Below are 6176 nucleotides of genomic sequence, written 5' to 3'. Positions count from 1 at the left end.
AGTTGATCTAGAGTTTATGCTTTATTTACATCCCAGCTTAAGTAAAAGGGTCATCTCTATAGCTCCTGAGAATATGTTTAATAAACATTTAGTAAAGACAAAAAAATCCTGCTTAAATATTTTCTCCATCTTATGTTTTCTTCTCTTTTCTGTCTAAATTAATGTTTACCAAGATAAACCTTGTATTTCCTGTAGAAGGACAGAAAACCTGCAACCCATCTGGACGTAAAGTTCTATAAGACAATTGGATATGGTACCTTCTGCATCCCTGCCTGCCCTTTCCAGGAGCTGTTCACATTGACATCTTGGGACACGTTCACTACTCAGTTGACTCCAGAAATAACACACATTGCCTGTGCATGAGGTGCATGGCTTTGCTTTTTCCAAGAGTTCCGCATTTCCATGGAAACCAGACAGACAGAAAAGAAAGGATAAGTACAAGATACCTCTGAGCTCTTAGAAACAAAGCTGAATCCAGACCAACTGCCTCATCTGAATTCAGCCTGTGAAAACCATAAACCACTCTGACCCCTTACTGCTGAAGGAAGACATGCTCCCTGCTGGCGTCCGTCCATGAGAAACACATCTCTTTCTCACATTGGACATATTTTAAAGGCAAGAAAGGCAGGATTTGAGATCTAAAAGCCTCGATTTTTTTATCTTCTGCCACTCTTTGGTGATGTGAAGTTACCATTTCCATTCTATAAAATGCAAAATTACAAAAGGTTTCACAATTGCTTCTCATTTGAAAGGAACGTTGAAGGTTATTTAAATATTAAAGCTTAATGAACAGTGGTTTGAAATCCTCAGGAAATAGTATGTTAAACAAAATATCCTTGCTCATGGTAACTTAATCAAACAGCAGATATTTGTCAAATGTAAGACTTGCTATAGGTAGGCAGGAATATCTTCTAATAAGAAGCTCTATTCTGTTCTATCTTCTATAACTGTAGCTCCAGGGGAAAAAAATCTGTGCATGTCTCAGTAATCAGAACTTCCAAGAGGAGAATGCAATTTTAAATTAATTGATGTGAAAATCACTATTAAAACTATGTGCATAATCCACTGTGAAATGTAAGTTGGTTCTATTTATTAAAAGAAAAAAAAACACAACCAGTTCTTATTAAGTTCTTATATAAATCTTATTTATATTACAATATAAAAATCTAAATTTGTGCTAAGTATCTATAACTGTGCTCCTCCTCTCATCTGAACCCTGAATCCCACGCTCTAACATTTTCGTCACTTTCCCTTGTTGTTAAGAGGAGTACTGCTTGGATAATCTGTGTACTCTGGCATCTAAAAAAGCACATATGGATGTAAACAGTTTAGGTTTATTTCTTTAGCCATATCTGATGATAGAGCCGAAAGATTAATTGATACTCTATCAAGTATATAAAACTGTGTGTATGCAAGAATGAACTATTCTTTTTTGGGGGTGGAACAAGAAATGGGTGTATCAGAGCTAGTTTGCCACCACAGAATTTGGATATTATAGCCACTGGGTAACGATGTCTAGTATATGGCATAAAGAAACTCAACCAAACAAAAGAGAAAGTCAAAGAATACATGTACCCCAAATAATAATAGAAAAGTTAAGTAGATCATGGTATGTTCCACTCAATTTGAACTTTCCCGAGTTCTCCTCAACTCATAGACGATTCTACCATATTGTATGTTGTAATAAAGAATGACAAATATAAGAAATGGCATCAAATAATAAAACTTAAGAAATGAAGGGTGAGTCCTGAGAAGAGGTGCCATAAGTTGTAGTGGAAAGTATTTTCTCTAAACCACCATGATGACTATTGTAGTATGTTAAAGAGCAGAACCAAAGACAAGCTTCATAAAGGACATTTCAGAGATCATCACTGTGATAAAGAAAATGCAAGTTCTTTTTAAATTATATTTTACTTTTATTTTAAGTTCCAGGATACAGGTACAGGATGTGCAGGTTTGTTACATAGGTAAACGTGTGCTGTGGTGCTTTGCCGCACCTGTCAAACCATCACCTGGGTATTAAGCCCAACATGTATTTCCCATTTTTCCTAATGCTCTCCCTCCCCGCCCCTGCCACCTCCACAGGCCCCAGTGTGAGTTGTTTCCTTTTCTGTGTCCATATGTTCACACTGTTCAACTCCTACTTGTAGGTGAGAACACACAGTATTTTATTTTCTTCTGTTCCCGTGCTCGTTTGCTGAGGATAATAACTTCCAGGTCCATTCATGTCCCTGCAAAGACAGGATCTCGTTTTTATAAAGACTGCGTAGTATTTCATGGTGTACATATACCACATTTTATTTATCCAGTCTATCACTGACAGGCATTTGGGTTGATTCCATTTCTTTGCTATTGTAAATAGTGCTGCAGTGAACAAACATGTGCATGTATCTTTAAAATAGAGTGATTTATATTCCCTTGGGTATGTACTCAGTAATAAGATTGCTGGGTCAAATGGTATTTCAGTTCTAAATCTTTAAGGAATCGCCACAGAGTCTTCCACAATCGTTTTTACGCTAACAGTGTAAAAGCATTCCTATTTCTCTGCAACCTCACCAGCATCTGTTGTGTCTTGACTTTTTAATAATTGTTATTCTGACAGGTGCCAGATGGTATCTCACTGTGGTTTTGATTTGCATTCCTCCAATGATCGGTGATATTGAGCTTTTTTTCATATGTTTGTTGGCTGCATGAATGTCTTCTTTTGAGACGTGTTCGTTTATGTTCTTTGCCCACTTTTTAATGGGGTTGTTTGGTTTTTTCCTTGTAAATTTGTTTAAGTTCCTGTGTATTCTGAATATTAGACCTTTGTCAGATGAATAGATTGCAAAAATTTTCTCTCACTCTGTAGGTCGTCTGTTATCTCTGATGACAATTTCTTTTGCTGTGCAGAAGCTCTTTAGTTTAATTAGATCCCATTTGTCAAGTTTTGCTTTTGTTGCAATTGCTTTTGGTGATTTCATCATGAAATCATTGCCTTTGGCTATTTCCTGAATGGTATTACCTAGATTTTCTTCCAGGGTTTTTACAGTCTTGGGTTTTACATTAAAGTCTTTAATCCATCTTGAGTCAATTTTTCTATAAGGTGTAGTAAGGAAGGGGTCCAGTTTCAACATTCTGCATATAGCTAGCCAGTACTCCCAGCACCATTTATTAAATAGGGAATCCTTTCTCCATTGCTTGTTTTTGTCAGGTTTGTCAAAGATCAGATAGTGTTAGATGTGGGTCTTATTTCTGAATTCTCTATTCCGTTTCATTATTCTATGTGTCTGTTTTTGTACCAGTACCAAGCTGTTTTCATTACTGTGGCTTTGTAGTACAGTTTGTAGCATAATACCTCCAGCTTTATTCTTTTGGTTAGGATTGTCTTGGCTATAGGAGCTCTTTTTTGGTTCCATATGAATTTTGAAATATTGTGTTCTAATTCTATGAAGAATGTCAATGACAGTGTAATAAGAATAGCATTGAATCTATAAATTAGTTTGGGCAATATGGCTATTTTCAATATATTGATTTTTCCTACACATGAGCTTGGAATGTTTTTTTCATTTGTTTGTGTCCTCTCTGGTTTCCTTAACCAGTGGTTTGTAACTCTTCTTGAAGAGGTCCTTCACTTCCCTTGTTAGCTGTATTCCGAGGCATTTCACTCTCTTTGTAGCAATTGTGAATGGGATTCATGATTTAGCTCTCTACTTGTCTGCTGTTGATGTATAGGAATGCTTGTGATTTTTGCACATTGATTTTTGTATCCTGAGACTTTGCTGAAGTTGCTTATCAGTTTAAGAAGCTTTTGGGCTGAGACAATGAGGTTTTGTAGATACAGGATCATGTAATCTGCAAACAAAGACAATTTGACTTCTCTTTCCATTTGGATGCCCTTTATTTCTCTCTTTTGCCTGATTGCTCTGACCAGAACCTCCAATACTATGTTGAATTGGAGTGGTGAGAGAGGGCATCCTTGTCTTGTGCCGTTTCATGGGCACAAACTTTGGCCCATTCAGTATGATATTGGCTGTAGGTTTATCATAAATGGCTCTTATTATTTTGAGGTATGTTCCTTCAACACCTACTTTATCGAGAGTTTTTAACATAAAGGGATGTTGCATTTTATCAAAGGTGGGTACTATTTCTTCTGGAACCATCCCAAACATTTGAAAAGGAGGGACTCCTCCCTAATTCATTTTACAAGGTCAGCATCATTCTGATACCCAAAACTGGCAGAGATACAACAAAAAAGAAAACTTCAGGCCAATATTCCTGATGAACAACAATGCAAAAATCCTCAGTTCCTTCTAGAAACACTCTCATAGACACAACCAGAAATAATGTTTTACCAGTTATCTGAGCTTCCCTTAGGCCAGCCAAGTTGACACATAAAATTAACCATCATAAATGAATATTCCAGTATTCCCAGTTTGCATTCTGCTAACAAGGTTAGCAGAAAGTTAACGTCCTGTAGAAAATACACAACTCCATTTTGGAATCCTGTCACCATATCATTTCTGTTTGATAATGTGACAATCCATTTTTCTCAATTTTAGTGCATTGAGAGGTACACATTTATTAATTAACTTACCATTTATTTAGTCTCTCAGTCTCTTATTCATGCATGTTTTAGAAATTAGGTTTACAATTACATATGTTTTAATGGGTTGCTTTTTATTCTTGGCATAAATGGAGACAAGCAAGATTCTCATAAAACACAGCAAGGACCACTAAATTAAGATATTTCTTGAACAAGTGGAGTAAGCAGATACTTTCGCATTTATGACATTTAAGTTAAAAGTTTAAAATCAGAGAAATTTGTTTTGTTAAACTAGGTTTAAAAAATGTAAAATAAAGTTAGCAAGAAGTAAGCATGCAATGATATGCCTTGAAAGAATGTTACTTAATCTTTCATGACTTAGAAGAAATATTTTGTTATCTTCTCTTTCTAACTTCCATTGCATTTTCTCTTGAGTTCAGTGTATGTGTAATGATTCCTCACAGCAGTAGTCATCAGTTTTCATATATCATTATTACCATCATTACCATCACCATCAACATCATCATAAACATTTATTTTGCATCCAGTCTGCTCCTGAAAACACACAGGGAACTTGAGAAGGGAATTTAGGCCTAGAGGAAGAGTAACCCTCGCAAATAAACTTTATTGGAGACATTGCTTAGAAACTTGTTTGCTGATGAAAAGAAAAGAAGACATTTAATTTTAACTAATATATAACGAAATAGTAAAGGATTTGATCCTCTAGGCAGTAACAAAACTGAAAATTAATTTTAATAAATGGTGTCAGAATTTTTAAAAGTATGCTCTAATTCTATCAATACAAATCCAACTGTAGCAGCTTCTCAGATCATTACAGCATCTACATTTATGTCTTTTGAGTGGTTAAGAACTGTATGTCAAAGTCAATTCTCTTTCTACTTACCTTCAAACAAATTTTTAAAAATCCTTCTGTGTCATTAAGACTGTGATACTATTGATACAAAGTTTTTCTTACAACCATCTGTTCTTTATTAACAAGAGTGTTAAAAACATCATAACCAGAATTTGGCTGGATATCTACATCATTGTTTTCATAGTTTAAAATTATATACAAAAACTAAAATGTACCAACAGAATGTTCTAAAATGGCTTTAAATATTTGACATCATATTACATAAAGAAAAATTTTAAATAACTTGACAATTCTATCTTCCAAGGAAAGACTGTAGATGACTGCCTCAAGGTCACGATATACTATTTTAAGTGGTGAATTCTAATGACCCTGTTTTTGACACATGCCAAGTGTTGTAATAAGTGAAGTCAGCCTTTAAATAACACACTTTTCCCCCTAAATGGGAGCTGTGTATTATTAAGGTCATTGGGGTTAATGTTCAATGTCCAAGTTTTATGACCTTGTTCTGCCTTTGTAATATGAGACCAACAACTTCAGCTTACTGTCATCTTGGCTTCATTGCCTGCTAAACTAAAATACATTTGCCTCCTGAGAGAATATACCTGTATATTATAATATATTAATAATAATGTGGTAATAATATATGATGTAATATTTATATATTTAGAGAATTTAATTAATATTTTTAAAGGTTTTAATATTTCAATATATATTTAATGAATTATTTAATATACATTTATATATTTAATGGATATTTTTAAAGGTTTTAATATTTAA

Source organism: Chlorocebus sabaeus, chromosome 4, assembly GCF_047675955.1.
Source record: "Chlorocebus sabaeus isolate Y175 chromosome 4, mChlSab1.0.hap1, whole genome shotgun sequence".
NCBI classification, from domain to species: Eukaryota; Metazoa; Chordata; class Mammalia; order Primates; family Cercopithecidae; genus Chlorocebus; species Chlorocebus sabaeus.
The sequence above is the reverse complement of the archived record's forward strand: the minus strand, read 5'-3'. Positions refer to the sequence as shown.